The sequence below is a fragment of the Balaenoptera physalus genome, assembly GCF_965194825.1.
Source record: "Balaenoptera physalus genome assembly, chromosome: 16".
Lineage (NCBI taxonomy): Eukaryota > Metazoa > Chordata > Mammalia > Artiodactyla > Balaenopteridae > Balaenoptera > Balaenoptera physalus.
The window spans coordinates 30,877,774-30,898,785 of record NC_138898.1 but is presented as its reverse complement, the minus strand read 5'-3'; the positions used below and the strand labels follow the sequence as shown (position 1 = coordinate 30,898,785).

The window sequence follows — 21,012 nt, the reverse complement described above, 5'->3', positions numbered from 1 at the left end:
GTCTCGAGCAACTTCCAGGGGAAGCCCAGGGTCTGACTAGAAACCAAGTAGAAACCGTGGTGGGCTCGATCCCGACGCTTCCCACGCGAGGCTACCCCCTCCTTCCGCCGAGTAATTTGAGGGGTGAGGGTCTTTATGTAGTTCGCTCCTGGACGCCCAGGGCCTAAGCACACAGTCAGTGCTCAATAAATGTCCGGTGTCACGCAGAGTTCACAAGGGTATGAGTGCCCAGCCAGGCGACACTCATTCTGGACCTGAGGAGGCAGGATCGGGGCATGTAGCTGTATGCAGGGCAGGGGCGCCAAGGTTGGCTCGCCCGGCTCGCGCAGGGTGTGGGCCTTGAGTGCTGCGTGGGAAAGGCCTCTCCGCTCAATGATTTAGGGCATTTGGGCGGTACCTCACAGCAGTGCTCGCCTACCGCCTCGCCCTTCCTCTGCTGGGCCAGAGGCCAGCAATTATTGAGTGCCCACTGTGTTCCAGGTACAGACTTAATACCTTAGGGCCCCTTAAATATCCGCAAAATAACCAGGTAGAGGTCTATTTTTTCCTATTTTAAAGAGAGATTAAAAGATTTGGAAAAACGTTTGGCAGTTCTTAAGTTAAACATATGCCAACCCTATCACCCAGCAACCACTCCTGGTTGACCTACGAGTCCACCTGGAAACATGCACAATAGATAATGTTCATAGTGGCTGTATTGACAATAGGCAAACTCTGGAAACAACCCAAATGTCCATCAATAGAATGGAGAGACAAACTGTGGTGTACACAGTAGTGAAAAACAACAAAGGTGAAAAACTATCAATACAACATGCAAGAATCTTACCAGGATGAATGGGCACCATGGCTAACCAAGCCCAGCACAAAAAGTACATGCTGTCTGTTCCCAGCCACAAGGTATGATAAGGTTCAAAAACAGGCAAAACTCGTCTACATAAACAGAAATCATATCACTGGTTACCTCTGGGGAATGTTGAGGAGTGGGTACAAGAGAGCCTTCTGGAGTGATGGAAATGTTCAATATCTTGATGTGAGTGGTGGGTACCTGGGCTTGCACATATGTAAAAATACATCATCTGTACACTTAAGATTGTTACACTTTATAGGGACTTCCCTGGCAGTCCAGTGGTGAAGACTTCGCCTTCCAATGCAGGGGGTGCGGGTTCAATCCCTGGTCGGGGAGCTAAGATCCCACATGCCTCGTGGCCAAAAAAAGGCCAAAACATAGAACAGAAGCAATGTTGTGACAAGTTCAATAAAGACTTAAAAAAAAAAAAGTCACATCAAAAAAATTTCTTTTAAAAAAAGGGTTGTTACACTTTATACTGCAACTCTGAAAAGAAAGACAGGGCTTCCCTGGTGGTGCAGTGGTTAAGAATCCGCCTGCCAATGCAGGGGACGGGTTTGAGCCCTGGTCCTGAAAGATCCCACATGCCACAGAGCAACTAAGCCCCTGTACCACAACTACTGAGCCTGCACTCTCGAATCCACAAGCCACAACTACTGAATCCCCGTACCACAACTACTGAAGCCCACGCACCTAGATCCCGTGCTCCGCAACAAGAGAAGCCACCGCAATGAGAAACCTGGGCACCTCAACGAAGAGTAGCCCCCGCTCGCCGCAACTAGAGAAAGCCAATGCGCGGCAACGAAGACCCAACACAGCCAAAAATAAATAAATAAATAATAAATTTTTAAAAAATAATTAAAAATTTTTTAAATTTTAAAAATTAAAAAAAAAAAAGACAGACAACGGAGGGCTAAGAGGTTTGGCTGAGATCACTTGCAAATGCCTGAGCACATACCTGTCTCCAAAATCAGTGGTTCCAAACTGAATCGTAGAAAGATGCCTGAACACCTTTCAGATGAGATTTTATTACTTTATGTAGTAACCCTGTGTATATTTCACAACATTCAGCATTTACAAAATGTTGTTAACATCACACCTGAACTCAACTGTGATAAAGCCAGCTCAGCCAAGACAGGGTGAATGTTGATTAGTTTGAGAATTTACTCCTGCTTGCTACCCACCCCAAATTCAGTGACCTCGTATCTAATTCTTGCAGGAAGACCATTGGGAGTATGGTGACTGACTTCCAAATGCAGTTGTCCCCCTCTGTCTTTGCTGGACCTTGCAGGGCTTTAAAAAATACAGCTTCCTGAAAAACACAATGAGATACTAACTTACTGCATTTGGGCTGATCTAACAAAAATACCATAGGCAGGGTGGCTTACACAACAAACATTTATTTCTCAGTTCTGGAGGCTGGGAAGTCCAAGATCAAGGTGCCAACAGATTAGGCGTCTGGTAAGCGCTGTGTTCCTTGTTCACAGACTCAGTCTTCTCACTGTGTCCTCAGAAGGCAGAAGGAGCAAGGGAGCTCTCTTAAAAAAGCACTAATTCTAGGGACTTCCCTGGTGACGCAGTCCTTAAGAATCTGCCTGCCATAGATAAACCCATGCACATATGGTCACCTTATCTTTGATAAAGGAGGCAAGAATATACAATGGAGAAAAGGCAGCCTCTTCAGTAAGTGGTGCTGGGAAAACTGGACAGCTACATGTAAAAGAATGAAATTAGAACACTCCCTAACACCATACACAAAAATAAACTCAAAATGGATTAAAGACCTAAAGGTAAGGCTAGACACTATAAAACTCTTAGAGGAAAACATAGGCAGAACACTCCATGACATAACTCACAGAAAGATCCTTTTCGACCCACCTCCTAGAGAAATGGAAATAAAAACAAAAATAAATAAATGGGACCTAATGAAACTTAAAAGCTTTTGCACAGCAAAGGAAACCATAAACAAGATGAAAAGACAACCCTCAGAAAGGGAGAAAATATTTGCAAACGAAGTAACTGACAAAGGATTAATATCCAAAATATACAAGCAGCTCATGCAGCTCAATATCAAAAAAACAAACAGGGCTTCCCTGGTGGCACAGTGGTTAAGAATCCGCCTGCCAATGTAGGAGACACGGGTTCAAGCCCTGGCCTGGGAAGATCTCACATGCCGCAGAGCAACTAAGCCCATGCACCACAACTACTGAGCCCGCACTCTAGAGCCTGCGAGCCACAACTACTGAAGCCCGCGCGCCTAGAGCCCGTGCTCTGCAACAAGAGATGCCACGACAATCAGAAGTCCACACACTGCAAGGAAAAGTAGCCCCCGCTCACCGCAACTAGAGAAGGCCCATGCACAGCAACGAAGACCCAACACAGCCAATAAATAAATAAATGATAATTTTTTTAAAAAAAACCCAATGCAAAAATGGGTAGAACACCTAAATAGACATTTCTCCAAAGAAGATACACAGATTGCCAACAAACACATGAAAGGATGCTCAACATCACTAATCATTACAGAAATGCAAATCAAAATTACAATGAGGTATCACCTCACACTGGTCAGAATGGCCATCATCAAAAAATCTACAAACAATAAATGCTGGAGAGGGTGTGGAGAAAAGGGAACCCTCTTGCACTGTTGGTGGGAATGTAAATTGATACAGCCACTATGGAGAACAGTATGGAGGATCCTCAAAAAACTAAAAATAGAACTACCATACGACCAAACAATCCCAGTACTGGGCATATACCCTGAGAAAACCATAATTCAAAAAGAGTCATGTACCACAATGTTCACTGCAGCTCTATTTACAATAGCCAGGACATGGAAGCAACCTAAGTGTCCATCAACAGATGAATGGGTAAAGAAGATGTGGCACATATATACAATGGAATATAACTCAGCCATAAAAAGAAATGAAATTGAGTTATTTATAGTGAGGTGGATGGACCTAGAGACTGTCATACAGAGTGCAGTAAGTCAGAAAGAGAAAAAAATACCGTATGTTAGCACATATATATGGAATCTAAAAAAAAAAAAGGTTCCGAAGAACCTAGGGGCAGGACAGGAATAAAGATGCAGACATAGAGAATGGACTTGAGGACACAGGGAGGGGGAAGGGTAAGCTGGGACGAAGTGAGACAGTGGCATGGACACATATACACTACCAAATGTAAAATAGCTAGTGGGAAGCAGCCACATAGCACAGGGAGATCAGCTCGGTACTCTGTGTCCACCTAGAGGGGTGGGATAGAAAGGGTGGGAGGGAGATGCAAGAGGGAGGAAATATCGGGATATATGTATATGTATAGCTGATTCACTTTGTTATACAGCAGAAACTAACACACCATTGTAAAGCAACTATACTCCAATAAATATGTTTAAAAAAAAGAATCCACCTGCCAATGCAGGGGACATGGGTTCGAGCCCTGGTCCGGGAAGATCCTACATGCCATGGAGGAACTAAGCCTGCGAGCCACAACTACTGAGCCCACATGCCAGAACTACTGAAGCCCGCGCGCCTAGAGCCCATGCTCTGCAACAAGAGAAGCCACTGCAGTGAGAAGCCCGCACACTGCAACGAAAAGTGGCCCCCACTCGCTGCAACTAAAGAACGTCCATGCGCAGCAATGAAGACCCAGTGCAGTCAAAAATAAGGAGAAAAACCATATGATCATCTCAATAGATGCAGAAAAAGCTTTTGACAAAATTCAACACCCATTTATGATAAAAACTCTCCAGAAAGTGGGCATACAGGGAACCTACCTCAACATAATAAAGGCCGTATATGACAAACCCACAGCAAACATCATTCTCAATGGCGAAAAACTGAAAGCATTTCCTCTAAGATCAAGAACAAGACAAGGATGTCCACTCTCACCACCATTATTCAACATAGTTTTGGGAGTCCTAGCCACGGCAATCAGAGAAGAAAAAGAAATAAAAGGAATACAAATTGGAAAAGAAGAAGTAAAACTGTCACTGTTTGCAGACGACATGATACTATACATAGAGAATCCTAAAGATGCCACCAGAAAACTACTAGAGCTAATCAATGAATTTGGTAAAGTAGCAGGATACAAAATTAATGCACAGAAATCTCTTGCATTCCTATATACTAATGATGAAAATTCTGAAAGAGAAATTAAGGAAACACTCCCATTTACCATTGCAATAAAAAGAATAAAATACCTAGGAATAAACCTACCTAGGGAGACAAAAGACCTGTATGCAGAAAACTATAAGACACTGATGAAAGAAATTAAAGATGATACCAACAGATGGAGAGATATACCATGTTCTTGGATTGGAAGAATCAATATTGTGAAAATGACTACATTACCCAAAGCAATCTAAAGATTCAATGTAATCCCTATCAAATTACCAATGGCATTTTTTACAGAACTAGAACAAAAAATCTTAAAATTTGTATGGAGACACAAAAGACCCCGAATAGCCAAAGCAGCCTTGAGGGAAAAAAGCAGAGCTGGAGGAATCAGACTCCCTGACTTCAGACTACACTACAAAGCTACAGTAATCAAGACAATATGGTACTGGCACAAAAACAGAAATATAGATCAATGGAACAAGATAGAAAGCCCAGAGATAAATCCACGCACCTATGGTCAACTAATCCATGACAAAAGAGGCAAGGATATACAACGGAGAAAAGACAGTCTCTTCAATAAGTGGTTCTGGGAAAACTGGGCAGCTACATGTAAAAGAATGAAATTAGAACACTCCCGAACACCATACACAAAAATAAACTCAAAATGGATTAAAAACCTAAATGTAAGAGTGGATACTATAAAACTCTTAGAGGAGAACATATGCAGAACACTCTTTGGCATAAATCACAGCAAGATCTTTTTTGATCCACCTCCTAGAGTAATGGAAATAAAAACAAAAATAAACAAATGGGACCTAATGAAACTTAAAAGCTTTTGCACAGCAAAGGAAACCATAAACAAGACGAAAAGACAACCCTCAGAATGGGAGAAAATATTCGCAAACGAATCAACGGACAAAGGATTCATCTCCAAAATATATAAACAGCTCATGCAGCTCAATATTAAAAAAACAAACAAACAAAACAAAAAAAAAACAACCCAATCCAAAAATGGGCAGAAGACCTAAATAGACATTTCTCCAAAGAAGATATACAGATGGCCAAGAAGCACATGAAAAGCTGCTCAACATCACTAATTATGAGAGAAATGCAAATTAAAACTACAATGAGGTATCACCTCACACCGGTTAGAATGGGCATCATCAGAAAATCTACAAACAACAAATGCTGGAGAGGGTGTGGAGAAAAGGGAACCCTCTTGCACTGTTGGTGCGAATGTAAATTGATACAGCCACTATGGAGAACAGTATAGAGGTTCCTTAAAAAACTAAAAATAGAATTACCATATGATCCAGCAATCCCACTACTGGGCATATACCCAGAGAAAACCATAATTCAAAAATACACATGCACCCCAATGTTCATTGCAGCACTATTAACAATAGCCAGGTCATGGAAGCAACCTAAATGCCCATCGACAGATGACTGGATAAAGAAGATGTGGTACATATATACAGTGGAATATTACTCAGCCATAAAAGGAACGAAATTGGGTCATTTGTAGAGATGTGGATGGATCTAGAGACTGTCATACAGAGTGAAGTAAGTCAGAAAGGGAAAAACAAATATCGTATATTAACGCATATATGTGGAACCTAGAAAAATGGTACAGATGAACTGGTTTGCAGGGCAGAAATTGCGACACAGATGTAGAGAACAAACGTATGGACACCATGGGGGGAAAGCGGCGGGGGGTGGGGAGGGGGTGGTGTGATGAACTGGGAGATTGGGATTGACATGTATACACTGATGTGTATAAAATGGATGACTAATAAGAACCTGCTGTATAAAAAAATTAATAAAATTCAAAAAAAAAAACACTAATTCTATTCATGAGGGCTTCACCCTTATGATCTAATCACCTCCCAAAGACCCCACCTCCAAATACCATCACATTGGGGATAAGTTTTCAATATATCAATGGGAGGTGGAGTGGACAAAAACATTCAGTCTACAGCAAGTATCAACCAGCTATTATAGAACAAACAAACAAAATGAGGTGTCAGCAAGGATATGGAGAAATTGGAAGCTTTATACATTTCTGGTGGGAATGTGAAATGGTGCAGCTGCTATGGAAAACAGTACGGCAGTTCCTCAAAAAAGTAAAAATAGGCGGGGCAGGCTGGAGCGTGTCGGGAGTGGGCCCTGAGGCCCGAGCCACGGGATCCGAGCGAAGGCCGCGCCGAGGTAGCAGGGCCCAGCCCGGCCGCCCTAGCCGCCACCATGGGCATCAAATTTTTAGAAGTTATCAAACTTTTCTGTGCAGTTCTACCAGAAATTCAGAAACCTGAAAGGAAAATCAAGTTTGGAGAGAAGGTACTATGGACTGCTATAACCCTCTTCATCTTCTTAGTATGTTGTCAGATACCACTATTTGGAATCATGTAATCAGATTCTGCAGATCCTTTCTACTGGATGAGAGTTATTCTTGCATCCCACAGAGGAACGTTAATGGAATTGGGTATCTCCCCAATTGTAACATCTGGTTTGATTATGCAGTTGTTAGCTGGAGCCAAAATCATTGAAGTTGGAGATACACCCAAAGATAGAGCTCTATTCAATGGAGCCCAGAAACTATTTGGTATGATCATTACCATTGGGGAAGCCATTGTGTATGTCATGACGGGCATGTACGGGAATCCTGCTGAAAGGGGTGCTGGAATCTGTCTCCTTATCATCATTCAGTTGTTTGTTGCTGGTTTGATTGTGCTGCTGTTAGATGAGCTGCTACAGAAGGGTTACAGCTTGGGGTCTGGGATTTCCCTCTTTATTGCCACCAACATCTGTGAAACCATTGTGTGGAAGGCCTTTAGTCCCACTACCATTAACGCTGGCAGAGGTACCAAGTTTGAGGGTGCAGTCATAGTTCTCTTTCATTTACTGGCCACCAGGACAAAGTTCGAGCTCTAAGGGAGGTTTTCTATCGTCAGAATTTACCCAATCTCATGAACCTCATTGCTACAGTTTTCGTGTTTGCTGTTGTTATATATTTTCAGGGATTTCGTGTGGACCTGCCCATTAAGTCGGCCCGGTACCAAGGGCAGTACAGCAGCTACCCCTTCAAGCTCTTCTACACCTCCAATATCCCCATCATCCTGCAGTCGGCCCTGGTGTCCAACCTGTATGTTATTTCCCAGATGCTGTCAGTTCGATTTAGTGGCAACTTTTTAGTAAATTTACTAGGACAGTGGGCTGATGTCAGTGGGGGAGGACCTGCTCATTCTTACCCAGTGGGGGGCCTTTGTTACTACCTTTCTCCTCCTGAGTCCATGGGCGCCATATTTGAGGATCCTGTCCATGTGGTTGTTTGTATCATCTTCACGTTGGGATCATGTGCATTCTTTTCTAAGATGTGGATAGAGGTGTCTGGTTCCTCAGCCAAAGATGTAGCTAACCAGCTTAAAAAACAGCAAATGGTAATGAGGGGCCACAGGGATACCTCTATGGTTCATGAGCTTAATAGGTACATCCCCACGGTGGCTGCGTTTGGGGGCTTGTGCATCGGCACCCTGTCGGTGTTGGCTGACTTCCTTGGGGCCATCGGCTCGGGCACTGGAATTTAGTCACTATTATTGATCAGTATTTTGAAATACTGCAGTCACTATTATTGATCAGTATTTTGAAATATTTGTTAAGGAACAGGCTGAAGTTGGCGGGATGGGTGCTTTGTTTATCTAAACGTGTTTTTCTTTTTGTGTGTGTGAAAGGGAAAATATTTTGACACATTGTTTTTGTCAGATAATGCTGGTTCCCCTTTTCTTCTCTCAGTTTGTTTTCAAGTGCTGACGGTCTCATTCCTGAAATGGGCACGGAGCTAAGCCTGTGTGCAGCGTTAGTACCAGCTGCCTTAACACTGAAGTTTACATTATTCATTAAAAAACCTACATGCAGTGTTGCCTGTGATGCTGGAAACCAATGCACCCGCCTTGCCATGTCCAGTTGTGATGGTGAGATGGTGATGTGGATCAGTTTTGCACACAACATTCAAGACACTTAGTATTCCCCCCACTTGCTTAAAAATAAATGTAGTTCAAATTGCCACTTTACAGTATTTTTGAGCTTATTTAATGAGTTCTGGATCATTTATATCTAATCTATATTTTAGATATAATTAATTACTTTTTATACTTTTTTAACTCATAGTATCCACGTTCCCACCCTCCCCCGTTTTATTTGTTCCTCCTCAAAGCAGCCACTTAGCCCAGATGGGCAGAATCAAGCTTTCAGAGTCACATCTGTCACCAGAAACAACTGCTTATAATTACTCTGCCTGTTTTCCATTCGCCTTTCCTCCCAGGGACAGCACAGTCGGTGCTGTTTTACTGTATTGGCTATGCCTTCGAATTCCAACACGTCACTTGAGAATACTTTTCAAGATACTATGCTCCAATTTTTTTTTTTTTAATCCCTAAAGCAAAGATCTAATTCTCAAGCAATGTCTGTAGTTCAGTGGGGGTGAGCAATGAGTAATTCATGCTAGGAATCTGTGTATGTTGTTGTACTTTATAGCAGCAACATGAGTGTAAAGAGTAGACAATAAATTTTTATTTAATAAAAAAATAAAATTTAATTTAAAAATTTTTTAGAAAGTAAAAACAGAATTACATTATGATCTAGGAATTCCACTTCTAGATATACACCCAAAGAAATGAAAGCAGGGACTCAAACAGTACACCCATGTCCATAGCAGCATTATTCACAATAGCCACAAGGGAGAAGCAACCCAAATGTCTATTGATGGATGAGTGGATAGAACAAAATACAGTATATACATACAATGGAATATGATTCAGCCTTAAAAAGGATGAAAATTCTAACATATGCTATAACATGGATGAACTCTGACAGCATTATACTAAGTGAAATAAGCCAGTCACAAAAGGACAACTGTATGACTCCACTTACATAAGGGATCTAGAGTAGTCAAGTTCACAGAGTAGAAAGTAGAATGGTGATTGCCAGGGACTTGAGGCAATGGAGAATGGAGAGTTAGTGTCTAATGGGTAGAGAGTTTCAGCTGGGGAAGAGGAAAAAGTTCTGGAATGGATGATGGTGATGAATGCACAATGTAAATGTATTTAATGCCCCAGAACTTTACAATTAAAACTGGTTAAAATGGTAAATTTTACATTATGTATATTTTGCCACAATAAAAATCCAGGTCTAGGTAGTTTCCTGCCACCTTTTTCAGGGAACCAAAAGAGGGCACAACATCACATCTATGGTATTCTTGCTAAAACTCATAATCTGAGGAAACCCCAAATAAGGAACATTCAACAGCTGTCCTATACAATACCGTAGCCACTTGCCACATATAGCTATTTTAATTAAAATTAAATAAAATGTGAAATTCAGTTCCTCAGCCCCACTAGCCACATTTCAAATGCTATTTTCATGTGGCTAATGACTATCATATTGGACAGCATAGATATAGAGTATTTCTATCATCACAGAAAGTTCTATTGGCCAGTTTTTTTTTAAGTTGTATTGGACAGCACTGATCTATAGAGTAACTCTCCAAAAATGTGAAGGCCATGAAAGACAAGGAAAGACTGAGGAACTGCTCCAGATTAAAGGAGAATAAAGAAACATAACAACTAAAAGCAATGTGGGATTCTGGGTTGGACCCTGAAACTGAAAAAGGACATCAGTGGGACAAATGATGAACTCTTACTAAGGCCTTTGGATTAGTTAATATTCTGTTACGATTAATTTTCTGGTTTTGGTCATTGTACATTTGTACATTGTACATTGTACATTGTACATTTGTACATTGTTACGTAAGATGTAAACATTTGTATTATTTTTGCAACTGTTTTGTAAGTTTGAAATTATTTGAAAATGAAAATTTTTAAGTGAAATAAAATTTAAAAATCATCTTTTGACTCTATCCAGCTATTTATATTATCTTTTACTGTTGATTGCATCCCACCCTATTTCATGAATAAAATTTATTGATCATTGTCCATTTATTAGGGGAAAGGCAAGTCCAGAGAGTGATCTATACCACAGGTCGCCCCCCGCTCCATTGAGGTCCTAGGAGGCCCCCTCGCCAGCAAAGTTCATCCCCAGGCAGGTGGCCCATGTCTCCAGACCAGTGCTCCAAGGAAGGCTGTGGCTCACATGCTATGACTCAGCAACCACCAGCTCATGTTTCCCCCGAGAGACCAAAGTCAGGCCCAAAGATAGTGCCAGAGGGCCCCCAAAAAGGTACATGTTCAAATGTCTAAGTTCCTTCAGGGGACTCTCCAAACTGAAAAACAAAATATAATCCCTGCCTTTACAACCTCATTTCAAGTAAGTTTTTAAATTGTTATTTTTTAAACTATTTTATTTTTTCACACTGTCAACTTTATTATGAAAAATTAATACATGCTTATAAAGTTAGTATGGGTAAAAACAGAAATGTTTGAGGAAGAAAACCAAAATTCATACTTATAATCCACCACCCAGAAAAAACTACTGGTAACAAACACTCTGGTGTCTTTTCTTCTAGTATTTTCTCTTCTACAGTGCCGGATCTCTGAGTCCTCTGGCTTCCTGGAATCGCCCTTGCCTCGCCCAGCCACATGGGAAGGACATAAAAGGGTCTGGTCTGGTATGAGTCCACCTTACCTCTCAGGGGTCTCAGGAGAAGGAAGGGACTTGGTCTGTGTCAGCTCATGGGTCAGTTCCCTGCTGCAGCCAGCGCCTCTGGGGCTATCCAGCCCCCTACGGTCAGTGTGGCATCACCAACCTCAAGACATTGTGTTACTCATTACCTGCCACTCAGGGGCTGCCATCCTGCCCTTCCTTTCTGAGAACTACTGACATAAGTTGCTTGGCAACAGACATTTACTTGCAGTTTGGGGAAAAACAGGGAAATGAGTGCATGGGTAGGACATGCCTTCAAAGTTAGGTATTGGAGTTCCTAAGATTCACACACCTCCCCCAACGCAGAAGGCCATTCCTTGGCCACATCCCTCCAAGACCCCAGCTTCCTGCCACACTTCTCAGTGCTTGACTTGCTTTCAGGCCCTCTTGCTGTCTCTTTTCCTAGGGCCCCTCCCCCAGGATCTGGAGCTCAGTACAGAAAACAGAAATCACTGTACGTATTATGTGTATTATGTGCACGAAAGGTTTTTGTTTCTTGAAGCATGATTTACATTTCGTGAAATACATCCATCTTAACTGTGCAAATTGATTACTTTTTATCCAAGTAAATACCTGTGTAACTAGCTCCTAGATCAAGATCTAGGATATTTCCATCTCCCCAGAAAGTTCCCTTGTACTCCTTTTTCAGTCTCCATCCTCAGTCACTATTCTGATTCCATCACCATAGTTTAGTTTTGCCTGTTCTTGAATTTAATATAAATGGAATCATATAATACATACTGTTTTGTCTCTGGCATCTTTTTTTTTTAAATATATATTTACTTTTTTTTTTTTTTTTTTGGGCTGTGTTGGGTCTTCGTTTCTGTGCGAGGGCTTTCTCTAGTTGTGGCGAGCGGGGGCCACTCTTCATCGCGGTGTGCAGGCCTCTCACCGTCGCAGCCTCACTTGTTGGGGAGCACAAGCTCCAGACGCGCAGGCTCAGTAGTTGTGGCTCACAGGCCCAGTTGCTCCGCGGCATGTGGGATCTTCCCAGACCAGGGCTCGAACCCGTGTCCCCTGCATGGGCAGGCAGATTCTCAACCACTGCGCCACCAGGGAAGCCCCTCTCTGGCATCTTTTACACAACATTTTTGACATTCACCTACGTTGTTCCATGTGTCAGGAATTTGTTCTCTTTCATTGCTGAGCAGTATTCCATTATATGAATATATCACAATTTGTTTATTTATTCTACTTTTAGTGAAATATTCAGCCTTTTCTGGGTTTAGGCTATTAGGAATAAAGCTGCTATGAACATTCACATATAAGTCTTTTTGTGGAGTTATGCATGTATTTAAAAATTCCTGGACAAGAGGGTAGGGTATGTTTAGCTTTATTAGAAGCTTCCAACCAATTCTCCAAGGTGGTTGCACCACTTTAAACTACCACCAGCAAGTATATCGATGGATCCAGGTTCTGCAGTACAGTCCTCTTCTTCACCAACACTTGACATAGTCAGTTTTTTCACAGGAAGGAATTTCATACAGGGAATTAGTTGGTGCAAAATGGTGAGGGGGAATGGAGGAGCAGGAGTCAGAAGGCTGCCACTGGAGTAACTGAGTTAAACAGCACATCACCATAACCATGGTCAGAACTGAGGAGGCCATTGCTGCCACCCTCAGCTCCACACGGCTCTGTCTCAACATCTGGTTGATGCAGGAATATGCTGAGTCCGGCTACTGAGACTGGCTCTAGACCCTTGCATCTCTGTGTCCTTGCTGTCAGCATAAGTGACAGCAGGAAGATGGCCTCTGCCCCCCACCCCCAATCTCTGGTGGGGCATCTAATTGTCAGACCTTAATATTCATAACTCTAGCTGCAAAAGAATCCAGGAGGGACTTCCCTGGCGATTCAGTGGTTAAGACTCCACACTCCCAATGCAGGGGGCACAAGTTCGATCCCTGGTCGGGGAACTAAGATCCCACATGCTGCACAGTGTGGCCGAAAAAAAAAAATCTGGGAAATGCAGTTTCTTACTTTCTAGCCTCTGCCCAACAGAGGAAAACACTCTAGAAGGAGGCAGAGGGAGCCAGTTGTATCAGTTGGCTTTTGCTGAGTAAAAAAGCTACCCCAACATGTAACAGACTAAAATAGCAACCACTTATTTAGCTCACAATTCTGTGGGTTGGTGACTTGGGGCTGGGCTTAGCTAGGTAGTTCTCATCTTATCTGAGCTCACTCATGACTTTGAAGTCAGTTGCCAATTCTGTTGGAACTGACTGGCCTAGGATGGGCTCAGCTGAGATAGATCATCTCTGCTCCATGTGGTCTCTCATCCGCCAGCAGGCCTGCCTAGGCTTGTTTTCATGATGGCTGGGCAGGTTTCCATGAGAGAGCAAAATGCTCTTTAGGCCTAGGCTCCAAATGGTACATAATTTCTGCCACATTCTATTGACCAAAGCAAGTCACAAGGCTAGCCCAGATTCAAGGGGAGTGGAAATAGACTCCACCTCATCCAGAAGGTGGAGTAAATTCACCCTGCAAGGGTGTGATTAAACGGTGGGTTGAAAAGTCAGGGTAATCTACCACACTAGTCCACAGCCCCCACCATGCCTCCCACTTCTGGAACTAGCCAGCAAATCCCAAGTACTCAGATCCTTTTTTTGGGCAAAGCAACAAGATTCCCTGTACCTTCCCTTTTCTGTCCCTTTATTTTATCCTGTTTCTTAGGTTCCTTAACTTTATTTTCTAAATCTTCTAAATTTTTAATGTAAGGAATAACATTGAGAACTCATTCTTGTTATCTGTTCTTCCTGGTTTTGCTTTATGGATGTGATATCTTTCCGAAGCTAATTACTAAAAAGAGCAATTAGAAAGCTTTCTTAAAAAAAAAAAAAAAATCTTTTATGTTCCCTGCATGGTTTTCCTCTGAAACCAGTTCTTGCTGTTTATTTAGGTTCTCTTTTATGTTGTAGGCTTTCCCCAGATGTCTGGTGAACTTTGTTCACATTAAGCGTGAGGCAATAAAAAGCATGAAGGAAGTTCTGTGCATCCATTGGTTGGCTTGCTTCTGAAAGGGCCATATGGGGACTGGCCTGTGGAAGAGCCCTACAGGCCAGAACATGAGGGTCTCACACATGGGGCTGTTCTGTTTCTTTAGAACATGAGCACTTAACTTGGTTTAGGCCAGTGACTCCTTGGGCTGTCTGGTAAAGTCCGTAGGCCAGAACAATGTTTTTAAAGGCATTTAAAGATAAATAGGGTTACAAAGAAACAAAACAAAACAAAACCCAATACTGAAATACATTAAAGTATTAAACAAATGTTTCAGTAAATAAATATGTAAATAGTGTCATGCAAAGATGATAATCTGAGGTATCTGCATCAATTCTATCATGATACTAAAACACCCATAATTTCTTTTGGTGACCAAGTATCAGATCCTGCTAATAGCATTGTTGCTTGTAGCCAACATTTTAAAAGGGAGGAAATTACAAAAGGCACACTTTTGGAGAGAGGTGATAGATGTGTTCATTATCTTGATTGTGGTGATTGTTTCATGGGTATATACATACGTCAAACCTCATCAAATTGTACACTTTAAATATGTGTAATGTTGGGGAAATACAAATCCTACCAACAGAAAGACCTTTATGCACCAACACAGAGGGGAGAGAAAACACTATTATTGAAAATGCAATCAGTTTAAAACATGCAGGTACTTCACAATACACTACAAAGTCTCAGCAGCATTTCATACATTTTATATAATAAAGTAGAACAAAGAACAATTAAAACTTAATTTCAGATAGTAATTAGTGAAAAAGATGCATTTTTTCTCCCATCTGAACTACAGAATCCCATGAATTCTATCCATGAATCCCTTGAAAGTCTGTGGCTTCCAGGTCCCATCATTGCCCCAATAATTCCCAGACAATAACAATTTTTTCCTGATTCAGGATCCAACTTTGATCACCCATTGCCTTGAGTTGTCATGTTTCTTTGATCTCCTTTAATCTGAAGCAGTTCCTTGGCCTTTCACTGCCTTGGTATTTTTGAAGACTGCAGGTCAGAATTTTCCTCTATTTGGGTTTGTTTGGTTTCATCCTCCTGATCAGATTCAGGTTAAACATTTTTAACACTCAGAAGTGACACTGTGTCCTTCCTGCACATCAGGAAGCACAGGATGTCCATTTGTCCCATTACTGGGGATGTTCACTTCGATCACTTGATAAATGGGGTGCCCTCCAGTTTCTCCACCATAGATTTACTATTTCCCCATTTGTAACTAATAACTAATTCACTGAAAGGCTACATAAAAATCCTGTTCCTCATCAATCTTTCACTGACTGGTTTTAGCATCTCAGTAGAGTTCATAGATCTTTGTATAGACACAATGTATTTCTAATTATGTCGGATCCTAGGTATTTTGTATTTTTGTCTTTATCCTGAATGAGATCTTGTCTTTCATTACATGTACTAACTCATTATTCATGGACATAGGAAAGGTATTTTTACTGATCATTTTGTTATCAACAACCTACCTTAGGACCTCTCCAGATCAGAGAAGGCTCCTCTTGTCCATGACTTACTTTGCTTTTTTACGATTTTTTTTTTTAATTATCATTTATTTTTGGCTGCGTTGGGTCTTCGTTGCTGAGCGCGGGTTTTCTCTAGTTGTGGCAAGCGGGGGCTACTCTTCGTTGCGCTGCGTGGGCTTCTCATTGCAGTGGCTTCTCTTGTTGCGGAGAACGGGCTCTAGATGCACAGGCTTCAGTAGCTGTGGCTCGTGGGCTCTCGAGCGCAGGCTCCATAGTTGTGGCGCACGGGCTTAGTTGCTCTGAGGCATGTGGGATCTTCCCGGACCAGGGCTTGAACCCGTGTCCCCTGCACTGGCAGGCAGATTCTTAACCACTGTACCACCAGGGAAGCCCCTTACTTTGTTTTTATCACATGGATATTACAGGGCCACATGAGCCAGAGACCTATCAAAGGGTTTTAATGTCCTTTTGCTTCTGATTAAGTATCAATTACAAACAATGCCCAGACAGTAAATGCTCTGCTCCCAGCTCTAGCTGAAGGTGGAATCTCTGCTGGTCCAAAGACTTCTGGGCCCTCAAGCTTGTGTGGTTTGTATAACTAGGATGGACAAAGCCACCTCCGGGTGACTTTCAGAAAGAGCAGGAGTTCTGACCACTTTTTTACTCACCTTTCCTAGGGGCAGAAATCATAGGCCTGTAGTAACAGCCAATCATAACTCCAACCTCTTTCAGAACACTGAGGGGAAAGATCATTCTTATTCATTAATAGAAATGTGAAAGCAAGCTATGAGTTATACTGATAACTCATAACTTCTGAACACAGAGGGCCTTGCAGCAGGAAACTTGCAGATGCTACATGATGCTTCCTTTTCTGCAACAAGCAGCTTGTCACCTGGGAAAGGGACTTGTGATCCTGGGCAGCACCTACCTTGAGAGATAACACAGTCTATTGTTTCTATCTGCTTCCCAGGAGAAAGAAAAAGTTGTTACATGGTGATGTTGCAGAATCCTTGGCCCCAAGGGGCTTCTATAAACCACCTATTCATTCATGCATTCATTCATTCAATATGAATTCATTCATTCACCTGGCCTGCTATGTGCCAGGTGTTAAGTATAATGTAGAAAACAAGAGACAATATAAACCCTCTTGGAGGTTATAATCTGATGGGAAAAAGAAACATTAAACTATAAAACACACAAATAAACACATATAATGGGGGTGGGGTGAAGAAAGCTATTAAAAATTAGTACAGGAACTTCCCTGGCAGTCCAGTCGTTAAGACCCCATGCTTCCACTGCAGGGGGCACAGGTTCAATTCCCGGTCAGGGAACTAAGATCCTGCATGGCACGCGGTGCAGCCAAAAAAAAAAAAAAAAGATACAATAATGTGAGTGTACTTAATGCCACTAAATTATACATTTAAAAAATGGTTACAATGGTCAATTTTATGTTATGTATATTTCACAATAAAAAGAAGAAGGAAAAACAGTTTTTAGTAAAAAAAGAAATAATAATAATAAAGCAGAAGGGAGCAACCTGAAAGTTGATGGGAGGCCAAGGACCAGGGGGAACTAGGAGTGAGAAGACCCCCTTGCGGGGAATGGTCAAGAGACTGAGGGAACACAAGTGTCTAACAATCAATCTTAAGTTTTTTGCTCTGTGATTCTATAAGATAACTCTCCTCTATCCACCTAAACTTTAGTAAAAGTCTGCTATACCCAGATACCTGATTCTTTGGGGGCCTGCTATGTGCCAGGTGTTAAGTATAATGTAGAAAACAAGAGACACAATATAAAAGAGCATGTATTCTTAGCAGACACATCAGGGCAGAGAGAAGGGAGGAGCCACATGCACTGAGACCCAAGTGAGGAGGACAATGCCACAAAATCAGAAGATGAGAACAAGTGATGGCCAGGAGACACATATGATGTGCTGGGGCAGTACCGAGTATCCCACTTCAGGCAGGATGAGGGCTCAAGCAACTGGTATTGGAATACTGAAGGATGGGCCAGCTCCACAGGGGTGGAAGACCTCAATCCACCCAGAAGGCAGAGATCTGAATCACATGGGTGAGCCTCATGAACTTCATAGCCTGCAGGCTCTCTCCTAGGTTAAGCTAAACTGAGTCCACGGGTGCCATTGTGATGCAGTTCCTACCTCACTGAAATACAAGATTCATCTTCAGGGAGTGCTTTTTCTTTTCCTGCTTCCTGGGATCTGCCATGTTCAGAGGATTATGGGGGAAAAAAGAAAGCTATGGATGACAGGCAAAGAAGAGCCAAGTAGTGCATAATTGGCATCCTTGAAAGGAACAAAAACAATGAAATACAAGAGCTATTTAAAAATATAATTCAGGGCTTCCCTGGTGGCACAGTGGTTGGGAGTCCGCCTGCCAATGCAGGAGACACGGGTTCGAGCCCTGGTCCGGGAGGATCCCACATGCCGCGGAGCAACTAAGCCCGTGCACCACAACTACTGAGCCTGTGCTCTGGAGCCCGCGAGCCACAACTACTGAAGCCCGTGCACCACAACTACTGAAGCCCGCGTGCCTAGAGCCCATGCTCCACAACAAGAGACGCCACCGCAATGAGAAGCCCACGCACCGCAACGAAGAGTAGCCCCCGCTTGCCGCAACAAGAGAAAGCCTGTGTGCAGCAACAAAGACCCAACACAGCCATAAATCAATAAATAAATAAATTTATTTTAAAAAAATTAAAATATAATTCAGGAAAATGTTTCTAAAATAAAAAAGGATTTCAATCTACATTTGAAAAAAACAATGTTTATACTATAGATATAGTCTAGTAATATCACTAGAAAACAAAGAATCTTTGGGGCACCCAGGCAAAAAGAGCAAGTATAAAGGCTCAAAAAAAAAATGTTTTTAAACATATAAGAACTCAGGAATATTTTTCTTAGGAAATTGTACAGAAATAGGGAATCAGAGAGGAAAAAGAAATGAAACTAGATTTTCTAGAAAATATCAACAGTGAAAATACTAAATGTCAAAACCCCTGTAGGATACAGATAAAGCAGCAGTCAGAGGAAAATTCATAACTTAAACACTAATACCAACTTTTTTTTTTTTTTTTGGCCACGCTGCACAGCATGTGGGATCCTAGTTCCCCGACCATGGATCAAACCTGCACCCCCTGCAGTGGAAGCACTGAATCTTAATCACTGGACTGCCAGGGGAAGTCCGCTAATACCAATTTTGTAAAAAAGACTGAAAATAGAAGAATTAATAAGCACCCTTAAAAAGTTATAGATAAACCAAATAAAAACAGAAGGAAGGACTTAATGAAAATAAAAGCACAAATTAATGAGTTGGACTTCCCTGGTGGCACAGTGGTTAAGAATCCATCTGCCAATGCAGGGGACACAGGTTCCAGCCCTGGTCTGGGAAGATCCCACATGCTGCAGAGCAACTAAGCCCGTGTGCCGCAACCACTGAGCCTGCGTTCTAGAGCCTGCGAGCCACAACTACTGAGCCTGCACGCCACAACTACTGAAGCCTGTGCACCTAGAGCCCTGCTCCGCAACAAGAGAAGCCACCGCAATGAGAAGCCCGCACACTGCAACGAAGATTAGCCCCCACTCGCCGCAACTAGAGAAAACCTGCGTGCAGCAACGAAGACCCAATGCAGCCAAAAATAAATAAATAAAATTTTTTTTTAAAGTTGAATGATTAGTACTTAGATGCTCATTTTATAATTCTAAGCACTTTTTTTATAAATGTGAACTGTTTCACAGTAATTTTTAGTTTGCTAAATGAACTACAATATATCCACACAATGGATAAGAATAAAAAAAGAATAATAATACTATGTACTGCTATAAAAAGATCTCCAAGATACACTGTTAAGTCAAACAAACAAGTGCAGAATCCTATATATAGTAGGCAACCTATTGTTGCCAACAGTGCAAGCAGGAAGTAGAATAAAAATAGACGTACGGGACTTCCCTGGTGGCACAGCGGTTAAGAATCCACCTGCCAACGCAGGCGGACACGCGTTTGCACCCTGATCTGGGAAGATCACACATGCCGTGGAGCAACTAAGCCTGTGCGCCGTAACTACTGAGAGCCGTGTGCCACAACTACTGAAGCCCACGCGCCTAGAGCCCATGCTCCGCAACAAGAAAAGCCACCGCAATGAGAAGCCCGCGCACTGCAGAGAAGAGTAGCCCCTGCTTGCCCCAACTAGAGAAAGCCCACGTGCAGCAACAAAGACCCAACGCAGCCAAAAAAAGTATGTATTTGCTTATATTTGTATAAAGAGAGATAGAAAGATATGTAGGAAACCTAGAAGGCTATTATACATTAGGGCAGAGGGGGAAACAGGGTAGATGAGGACAGAGGCAGGACCAAGTTTTTCAGTAAAAACATTTTTATCATTTTGATTTCTAAACCATGTTACCTGTTTAGAAAACGAAATTTAATTTAAAAAATAAACATTTAAAAAATTCAAGTAGAAATTAACACAACATTGTAAAGCAACTATACACCAATAAAAATTGATTTAAATACATAAGTTTTAAAATAAATAAATAAAAATTCAAGGCTGGCCCAAATGGGCTCACTGGTAGTCTGCCAAACATTTAGGGAAGAAAATATACCAATTTGCTAAAATCTTTTCCTGAAGATATAGAAGCAGAGGAAATACTTTCTCATTCCATGAGGCCAGCATTACCATAATACCAAAACCAGACAAAGGCATACAGGGAAACTGCAGACCAATATCACTCATGAACACAGATGCAAAAGTGCTCAACAAAATATTAGCAAATAGAATCCAACAATATGTAAAGAATTATACACCATGACCAAGTGGGATTTATCCCAGGTATGCAAGGCTGGCTCAACATCTGAAAATTAATTAATGGCATCACATCAACAGACTGAGGAAGAAT

At 41.9% G+C, this 21,012-nt stretch overlaps 1 pseudogene across 1 annotated transcript; it reads left to right on the top strand.

Moving 5' to 3' along the window:
• The first annotated feature begins 48 nt into the window (after positions 1-48).
• On the top strand, positions 49-8,660 carry LOC309645998 (protein transport protein Sec61 subunit alpha pseudogene; annotated as a pseudogene). The gene has a single exon. The product of its transcript is annotated as a protein transport protein Sec61 subunit alpha pseudogene (transcript).
• The last annotated feature ends 12,352 nt before the right edge of the window (positions 8,661-21,012 follow it).